Here is an 11140-nt window from a genome sequence, read left to right as displayed (position 1 = left end):
TCTATAATCAACACACATACGGACTTTTCCATCCTTCTTAGGAATAGACACAATATTGGCCATCCATTATGGATACTCAACGGTAATAAGGAAACCGACATCGATTTGCTTTTGCACTTCTTCTTTGATCTTTACTGCCATTTCAGGGTGAGTCCTCCTTAACTTTTGCTTGACTGGCGGGGATTCTGGCTTCAACGGTAATCTATACTCCATAATCTCAGAATCCAAATCAGGCATGTCTTGATAGGACCAAGTGTAGTGGGGTTTTCGTTACCTTTAGGTTTATTGACTAAACCAAAAGTCAACATACAATTCAAGTCGCCACTGCACTTTTATTTGTCCAAAGGAAAGGCTAAAAAGCGAACAAAAGCCAAGTAAGAAGTTTTATCAAATCAAAAACTAATAAAAATGTCAGAGATCTGGGTAAGGGGTTTGGTTATGAAATGGGAAGGTTTTACGCACCCAAAACATCCTTAGTACTCTAAGGGAACGCTTTTTGCAAATGTGTGTTATAGGTTGGTATTTATGAAAATATTTGTACAAAAGATTTGGGGGATGAGAAGAGAATAGATTGTATTTACAAATTTTGTTGTTTGAATGGGTGAACCCATTGCCTACGTACCATCACAAAGGAGGATCAAAACCTCGTAGTTCGGGGTAAAAATCACAAACATTGGTGAATTGATTTGACCAAAAGCCTTAAGGTCTTTTGTTATCAAAGGGAGAAAACTCAACCTAAACCAACAATCCACCATGTGAGGAAAGCTTCAACATACTAGTGAGGGGTTAACCCTATAATAAGTATGGAAGACTTATAATCCAATCACTAAGGATGGGGTGAGATTTACATCAACCACTATGATAACTCAAACCTATGACTAATGTTTTGTGAAAAGGTTTTAACAAAGGTGGCCATTGAAACCACAAAAACAATTTGAAGTGAGTTATATTTACAATTTGGATTTATTTACAAAAAGAAGTCAAAGTTGGATTAAGATTCATTCACAATGAGTGTTAATGAAAAAATGATTTTGAAAAGTCAAAGGCATAAGGCCTAGGTTTCTAATTTGAAACAAAGTCAAAGTTTTGAAAATGATTTTTGGCTTGGGTTGGAGTGAGGAGAAGAAGAGGAGGGATAGTCCTAAATCATACAAAGATAAGAGGGGGAAAGATAAACCCTTGAAGTTCCTTTTCTTGAAGTCATAGAGATGACTCAAGATGCTCCTTTCCTTTGGACTTAGCACACAAACAAGCAATCACACAATTTAGATTCAAGCTCCTAGGATCTCCATTTGGCTTGCCTCTCTTAACTTGGTTATTCATGACAATGGTCCTCTTTTCACTATCTCAATATGGAATCCCTATCACACAAGAACAAACATCAAAAAGTTCACCACACAATAAGAGGAATGGACAAAGAGTAAGTTTAGATGAGATGTCCTTTAAGATCAATCTTTGAAATTTAGAATTCTAAAGGCATGAGGCCTAGTTGCTCTTCAACAATTTTAGCATTCTAAAGGCATGAGGCCTAGTTGCTCTTGAACTCCTTTAAGCATAGGTAAGTCCTAATTCTAAGTCCTTTCTCCTTTTGCATTTGGTTCACACAAAACAAAGACAAACCAAACGTAAGATAACAATATATTTATATACAATAATGGGCTCAAATGAGCAAAATAAAAATGACATAAACATAAAATATATGCTCAAGTGAGCAAAGGGAAAAACAATATGAATAATGAGCAAGAAATAAAAGGCATTAAAAGTAAAGGGCAAGAAATTAAATGCTCAAATTAAAGTTAGTAATTAGTATAGTTATGTTAGTTTGTCATAAGACAATGTAGCGCTATGTTAAGCAATCGTAAGTAGACTAATCTAGTAGTCACACCTATCTGAGGCCGGTCAATAAAACTATAGGCAAATAAACACAAGTTAGAGATCATGACTAGTAAGCCAAGCTCCACAAGCTTGCCATGCCAAAACAAAAGGGGAAGGGCCTTGTATGGACTTTAGGTTATTTGCTTGACCAAGAAGCAACCTATCTTGGACACAAAACAACTCACTTGATCATGGATCAAGTTGAGTTTGGTTTGGATCAAAGAAGGTTAAACTTCTCATTTGTCAAGACCAACCATAAGACATTAACTCATTGGTCAAATGATGAAAAGAATGGGATGAAGATGAAAGGGAGGAAAAGAAAATACAAGTATCAACTTCAATTGATCAAATGTGAACCAAGTCATCATCAATCAATGCCAAACAGAAAAGAAATGAAGATTACAAGTCAACAAGTCAACCATAATTTTTTGGTATTTTTTTGAATTAAAATAAAATGCAAAATAAAAATAATCAAATAAGGTCAAACCTCAAATTCAATTCAAATCAACTTCAACAAGTCCAATTAAATTCTCATAGGTCTAACATGGTCAAATCAACTTTGACTAATTTTCTCAACAATTTTGGAAATCAGAAAGTATTTAAAAAACAATTAAAAACACTAAAAAATAACACAACATGAACTAAAATCTCAAATAAATCTCAAATCAAATAAGAAATTGATGAGACTATTTTGCATTGACTTATCATGATCCATAGGTGTTAAAAAAATATTTTTGGATTTTTTAAATATCAGAAAGTATTTTAAAATGCATTAAAACTATTAAAAACCAAATAATTCACAAAAAATATTAAATGAAATCACAAAAATATTAAAAAATCAAAATATGAAACTAGATTTTTCAAGAAATTTTTTGGAATTGGTCTCATATTTTTGTGACTTCAAATAAAATTTTTATGAATTTTTGAAAATAAAAGGAATTAACTGAAATTAAAATGAAAATAGAAATAATGAAAAATCCAGCGCCACAGGATCCACTTCATTAATTGACGTGACATGAATGGATGGATCAGATGTAAGGGTGCATGGTACACTTGAGTCAAACGCGCGACATAATGATTTAAAACAAGTAAATATAAGGAATGGTCAGGATTAGAACGTGGGAGCACCATCCAAGGGTCATGAATGGATACACGTGGTGATGATGGTGGAAACCACCATCTTCTCCGGTGAGCTACCAGATTCCGGCCACCACGTGCAGAGAATTTTTTTATAACAAAAATGAAAAACAAGGACATCAAATTGAAGCTCAGGTGATGTACATCACCACTACATCCATGGATCTTCCTCACTCTTCCTATTTTGAGAGAAATGTGAAGTGGAAGATCATGGTGTTCAAATTGAAAGTGCACGAAATGGAAAATTGAAACCACTATTGGCTTGCCTCAAGTGTGAGGACTTCAGAAAACCACACAAACAAGAGAAAACTACATTGAATTGCAAGATCTAGATCCAAAAAGTTTGAAGTTCTACCTCTGAATTGGACCTCTTAAGGCCACGAATTCTTCAAGATCTTGATTCCTTTTTGCTCTGGAGATGTAATGGAGATGAGAGGCTAAGGAATTGAGCTTTGAAAATCAACTAATGATGTTGAGTTTCAAGCTTGAAAATGAGAGAAAAATCTGGAAAATTCCTTTGGTAATGGTTGATATTTCAGTGTTGCAGCATTTCAGGTCTCCAAAAGGTTTCTAAATGAGTGAGAATGAAGCTTTATTTATAGCTGAAGAGGGTTGTGCAGCATGATTCCCTCGTGTGCATGGCAATTTGAAATTTGGTGCTTAGGCCTGTACAGGCGCATGTGAGGCCCAATGGTGGGTGCAAAACTAAGCTGGACTCATTTGAAATGGAATTGGACGTGTACATGTGATGTAATCAGCTTGCACTTTAAGTTTCACCATGAAATGTTAAAATGAACATAAAGAAAGAGCTCTTCGAAACTCCCACATGGAAAGTCCAAAAAAGTAATGTTAGTAATGGTTGGAAAACCCTTGAAATAAGGAACAAAAGTCATGTTGGGAAAAAAATCATTTGGCATCTGGAAATTAATGAAAACTGACTGTGAAAGTTTGGGTACAGAACATGTTTAAGTCACCTTTGAAAATTTTCACCAAAAGCAAACCTATTCAAGCCCCTCTATTTGCATGATGCAAGTTTCAAATGGAAAAACCTCCAACACCAAAGTTGTAGAGATTTTAAAGATTATCAATATAGACTCAAAGTTTGCATCATTTGGATTTTCCATGAAAAAGTTATGGGCATTTGAAGTTAGGTACTTTTTCAAATTCAATGACTTAGGTCCAATGTGACCTATAATGTTTTGTATTATCACATGTATTTATTTTAGGATTATGAAATTTTGTCCAACATAACATTTGAATTATACATATTAATATTTCCAATGCACTTTGTCTCACCTCAAAATCATAAAAATTAAGGAAGTTAGGTCTTTGGGAAGTTGACCCAAAGTTAGGGTTTCAGTCAAAATGACCTATAATGTTTTGAAATGAATGATGACCTTCCAAGTTTCAAATGAAATTTTGATAAACATTAAAGTTGTTCATATGGTTCTTAAAAACAATTTTTGTCTTGGGTTAATCTTCATTTGAGAAACACATCATAAGTTATACCTCAGTGGACCTCAGTTTAGTCAGATGACTTGACTGGTCAACTTTTCAAGGCCAAACTTCCAATCTTGATGAATAAATGATTGAGGGTCCTAAAATAAGATCATATATGCATAAAATAATGAATGAAAGAACTTCCCTTGATTAAATTTGATCATAGGTTGAGGTTGCTTCATGAGCAAGGCACAGCCAAGGCACAGTTGAATTAGGGTTTCCTTGGGAAACAATTCTCAAGCCCTTTGGGCTATCTTGATCAAATTGGTAAATTGAGATACTTGGGAGACATATATGATGATTAGGACCTTTTTGGACCATTTTCATGATTTTCCTCATCTTCATCTGGCCATTGCATTGAGCTTAGGAGCCTCCTAGGAGCATTGGAGCACATGATCACTTGAGCTTCAAAACAAAAAGAGTTAGTGATATATTTTTGTGCTTTTGGTTAGTAAACAAAATAAGAAAAGCAATAATATATAATACAAGCATGCTTGGTGGTCTCAAACCACTCACACAAGTCTCAACCCTAGGGTTAAGGAGCCAAACATGCTATGATCCTTGAGGCAATGCACTGAGCAATGATATGATGCCATGAGGGATCTTAGGGTCAAACTTAGGGTCTTACACCAAGCAAACACATCTGAATACTCTCGAAGAATATCAATCAACCCCTTCTTCACCTCTAGACACAGTTGAGACCCAATCTTGACTTCCTTCACATCATCTTCAGAACCCAAGTTAACCAACTCAATATGCTTTTCAAATGGCTTAATGGCTTTTTTTCTCGTGCTCAAGTAGACAAGACAATTCGTCAGACACTTCTTCATCACTTTCTTCCTCAGCCTCAAATATAGGGAATTCAATGTTTGGAGAAGGAGTAGGATCATTATATTGAATGAGTTTAGAAACCAACCTGCATAATGATTTGATATATTGATTTTAGATAAGTGAATTGTGACCAAATATTATGCAGATGGACAATTTGTTCTTCATTTAATCATGTTTTATGTGATTACCATTTTCAGAAAAAGATAAAAGTAAAAATAAAACATCATAGATGTGGATGAATAGAATTGCATTTTATTGATGATGAAATTGAAAAATGCCCAACAATGTTCACTTCTCCCTTAGGCATATGAGAAGGATTTTATCAAAATAATGAAAAGACAAATTACTTAGAGTGATGGACAATAACAGGAACATCAACAACAACCCAATTGTTGCAAGCCTTTCCATGCGTCACAAAATTGGTGTAGTCCACATCTTCATCACCCTCGATCACAACAGCTGAGTGTTGTTTATTACCATGGATGAACCCTCCGCTACGGAAACTTGGTTGCATATCTTCAGCTTTAACATTAGACAGCCCTTGTTGGAATCCCAAACCGGCTTTATTCTTGTTCTCGGCGACCTCTACCATACGGCCCCACTGATCAGTACTGCCATCTTCAATAATTTTTTGTGCATCTTTGAAAGAAGACATGGGGGGCCCAATTTTCCTCACTTCAGCAATAGATAGAGCTTGGAACGGATTTCCAACCTCCTCTTCAGCTTTCACATATGAAAAAGACGACAAATGGCTTATCGCTTTCTCTCCACCCACAATGACAACCTTGCCATTCTTCACAAATTTCAGTTTCTGATGCAGGGTAGATGTCACAGCTCCATCCTCATGGATCCATGGCCTTCCTAGTAAGAAGCTATATGCCGGGTGGATATCCATTACTTGAAAAGTAATATGAAAATCACTCGAACCTATCTTTACTGGAAGGTTCACTTCTCCTATGACAGTCTTGCGAGAACCATCAAATGCCTTGACAGTCACACCATTATACCTCATTGGGGCGCCTTGGTATGATAATCTAGACAAAGTTGACTTGGGGAGTACATTCAAAGAAGAACCGATATCAACCAACACATTTGACAATGCATCCTCATTACAGTTTATCGATATATGTAGTGCCATATTCTGATTTCTTCCTTCCTCGGGAAGTTCTTCATCACAAAAACTCAAGTTGTTGCAGGAAGTGATGTTATCCACAATGTGGTCAAATTGATCCACAATTAGATCGTGCTCAACATAGGTTTGCTCCAACACTCTATGCAATGCTTCTCTGTGAGCTTCAAAATTCATGAGCAGAGACAACACTGAAATTTTTGAAGGAGTTTGGAGCAGCTGTTCCACCATATTAAATTCACTTTTCTTGATTAATCTTAGTACCTCATCATCATCATTAGGCTTCGATTTTCTAGATTCACCAGACTGACACATGTGAGCACTAACTGGGCTCATTGCAGGTTCCTTAACCTTATTAACAGACACATCTTCTACATTCTCTTTTGGAAATACAGGTTGAAAAACACGGCCACTACAAGTCACCTTCGCAATATCGCCAATGTTTACAACAGAATTGGTCGTAGACAATGGAACCTCTTGACCATTCTCTACCATGGTAGCATTATACTGGTACGGAATAGCTCTATCGGATGCATACGGGACGGGGTCCACTAACCGTATCACTAACGACGATACCAATCTGTTGACAATGTTGCTGCTGCTACTGTCAAATTGAACCACTACACGCTCAGGGGTCTTAAATACTAGTACTATAACATTCACATCATTTATATCCCTCGACTGTTGAATCTGGATTACATTCTCATCCATCAACTTCTGGATATCTCTCTTTATGATCAAACAACCACGGGGGCTTACAATGCAAATTGCACAACTATCATGGTCGTGCTCACAATCACTGATGGTACACAAGGTCTTGTGCATCTCTACCAAGGACCAGCGAATACGTCACACATCGAACACTCGGAAACTTCCTGGACAACCATCTACCATATTGACAGAGGAATTACCAAGAACAGGCAACGAATTGGCTTTTACGTTCAGCACATGATCCTCAAAGGACACCATCCCACTCTTTACTAACTTTTGGACCTCATACTTCAACAGGTAACAGTTTTCGGTATCATGGTCGGGATCTCCTTGATGAAAGGAAATCCCGGTTGTTCGGGCTTATCCCACCATGGAAGTGGTTCTGGAATTTGCGGCAAATTCCTTGGTTGGAGTAGGTTCTTGAGAACCAAAGACGGATAAAGTTTGGCATACGTCATAGGAATGGGGTCAAAAGAGACCTTCTTCCTCTTAAAATCCTGTTGTTGTTGTTAATTATTGTTGTTGTTGTTGTTATTTGTTGCGGCTGTTGTTGACGTTGTCGTTGAATTGGCATTGATTGATTGTTTGAATTGTTTGAAAATACTGGAATAACTGATGAAACCTAATGATGATGTTGACGCAGTTGCGGATTTCTTTTGACATGAGGCCTCCTCTGCCTCCCTACTGACACTACATTAGTTTCACCTTCCTTCTTTCTGGCGAAACTGCTTCCATACTTCTTTCTCGATGACACCTCTTCCTTAGACAGACGTCTCTCTCGGACTCCTTCCTCTAACCTCATCCCCATGTTTACCATCTCTGTAAAGTCACTGGAAATCATTCGTTCATAATAAAACGAACTCAGGGTCTTAAGGAAAATCTTGGTCATCTCCTTCTCTTCTAACAGGGGATTGATCTGAGCGGCAAGCTCTCTCCACCTTTGGGCATACTCTTTAAATGTCTCATTGTCTTTCTGAGACATAGACCTCAGTTGGTCTCTATCAGGAGCCATGTCCACATTGTACTTATACTTCTTCACAAAAGCTTCACCCAAATCATTAAATGTGTGAACACTTGCACTATCTAGCCCCATGTACCACCTCAAAGCGGCACTAGTCAGACTGTCTTGGAAGTAGTGAATTAATAACTGATCATTATCAGTTTGCGTTGACATTTTCCTAGCATGCATAACAAGATGGCTAAGTGGACAAGTACTTCCCTTATACTTTTCAACGTCAGGAACTTTGAACTTCATCGGGATCTTGACATTCAGCACTAAGAAAAGTTCAGCACCACTCTTACCGAACAAATCCTTTCCTCTCAATGTCTTCAATTCCTTTTGCAGCTCAAGGAACTGATCATTCATCTCGTCCATCTTCTCATAAACATCGGGGCCTTCAGACGACTCAGAATGATAAATGATGTCCTTAACACGAGGCAGAGTGTGAACAACTGGAGGAGGAACGGACATGACCAGGCTAGATGCCGACATAGAAGCAAATGTGGGTGCAAACCCTTCAACATGAAATTCGGTGGCATTCCCCACGGGAATCCGACAGGCATAGTTGGACCAGATTGAGTAGCAAGAATGGGCACGGTTGAAGTAGCAATCTCTGAGATGACAGTCCTCTGAGGAGGAGGAGGAGTTACGTGAATTGGAGAAGACTGATTCTGAGCAGCTAGAACAGACTCCATCATAGCAATCATGCGAGTGATGTCATCCTTTAACTCTCGGTTCTCTTGCTCTAAGTGTTCCATGATTCTCGATTGATTGCCGCGAGTGTTGTATCGGTGAGTCAGCTTGGCTGAAGCACAGAAGAAAAATCGATAAGACATCTAGCGGAAGAAAACTTGTTATGCAAATGGTGCATGAAATGTAATGCTTTTGTTTGTTTTTATTTTCAAGGAACATATTATTTTATTTGAATATATATAACAACAATAGTAACAATTTGATTGACCATAAAAATCTCTTTTATTCATATAATTTGGAAGGATTACACTGAGTACGATTTCATATATGCAGGCGCGTACTTCCTTAGGATGCGTTAAATCTCGGACTCAAAAGAAGTCTTCATCTGAGCCTTTTCAAGGATAAGCTGGTCAACAATCTTTTTCCAAGCAACAGAAGGCTGAGGCATACTAGAGAAAGATGGACCCTCTGGCTCTCTCTGTCTCTTCACTGCTCGGTCTTCAAGAAGTTCAATAAGCGCATCTTTGTCTTTTGACTCAAGCTGTAACTCCTCATGCTTTTGGCTCAAAGCATGGAACCGCTATTCCCACATATCCTTCTCTTGCTTCATCTTGGCGAGTGCGTCTTCCAACTCCTCTACATCTTGGTTGGGGAGAGTTAATGGCTCAACCACAACCATAAACATAGGTCTCTCACAAGCATAAAAAATCTTTAGTTCCAAAGCTCTCTTCTTCACCCAAGTAGTGTAAGCCTCCAAAGCTACACAGTTGCGCGAACCAAGCTCAGATCTTCCTTTCCTATGCATGTTATGCCAAGCATGTATCATCCTCTACTTCAAATGTTGGGGATCTTTACCCTCTTGATAGAAAAGACCTTCTAACTGAGTGTTATTAGGTTTTCCTCTCAAGGGGAACCCAAGTTGACGACGAGCCAAAGAAGGCTCATAGTTAATTCCTCCCTGTGTACCAATAAGGGGTACATTACATAACTCACCAGAACTATCAATAATCTCCAAGCTACTTAATGCGGAGTCATACAAAACTATATCATCATTAGTGAGAGACATAAATCTCTGAGACCACCGTAGACATTGCTTGTTCTCCACGAAAGCAGGCATCTGAGGCAAGTGCGAAATAAACCACTTGTAACAGAAGAGGAACACAACACATAATAGTTCCACCACCTTTAGAATTCCTTAGATTCGAAGATAAGTACATATCACCTAACAGAGTAGGCACATGATTCCCAATCAAGAAGATTCTAATGGTGTTAACATCAACAAAACCATCAATGTTAGGGAACAAATCCAAACCATAAATGAGCAACACATAGATGGCTTCAAAAGCATCCACACTACCGGCTTGAGCAAAGGCAGTAGCTTCCCCAATGAGGAACTCAAAAGTCAACCCAAATATTCCTTCTTTCTTCACCCAATGAGCCTTAATCTCAGACTTCTTCAAATGAAGAGCTTTAGTTATAATATGAGATCTGGGAATCTCCTCCAATCCACTAAAGGGAAACTTGTCAGAAACAGGTACTCCCAAGAGATGTGCATACTCCTCTAACATAGGCATAAGCTGATAATCGGGAAAAGTGAAGAATCGGTAAAGGGGGGGTCATAAAACTGAACCAAAACACTCAAGAGCCCTTCAACCACATCAGTAGATGACACAGATAAAAGATTCCCATGAAGTTGCTTGAAGTCCAAGGGATCTAATACAAAAGATGATAGCATTCTTAGCTCTTTCAAACTGGGACATCTGAAACTGTACTTCTTAGTGTTCCTTCGTCCATAATCCAAGGTCTGAAAATATTTACAAATAAAACCTCAGTTCCTTAAGGTTACTTTTCGTGTGATGAATGTTATGATGTGCATGAATGCAACAATCACAAACAAGGGATCACACACAAGGCAAACAAACAAAGGACATAGGATGGATCAAGTTATTATCAAGATCAATCATCCATTTTGGTGGATTATGGTTTTCACCTTATCAACACCCGAGTACCATTGATATTAACAAGACTTGATTGGATCAACCAAGAATCAAGGGTTTGTTGTGAGTCACAAGCATGGAGTCAGGTTAAGAACCATCCCAAAGGAGTGTACTAAGGATAAAACCTGTAGATCATGTTCTAAAAAGTTCCTAGAGTCTTAATTTCATCCATCGGATATTATAGGTTAGGATGACTGACTCATCAACCCATAATATTCTCAAGAGAAACTCATCTGAGTGTAGTATCGCGTAACAACTATTATCAAG

Source organism: Lathyrus oleraceus, chromosome 6 (genome assembly GCF_024323335.1).
Source record: "Lathyrus oleraceus cultivar Zhongwan6 chromosome 6, CAAS_Psat_ZW6_1.0, whole genome shotgun sequence".
NCBI classification, from domain to species: Eukaryota; Viridiplantae; Streptophyta; class Magnoliopsida; order Fabales; family Fabaceae; genus Lathyrus; species Lathyrus oleraceus.
This window is presented reverse-complemented; position numbering follows the sequence as displayed.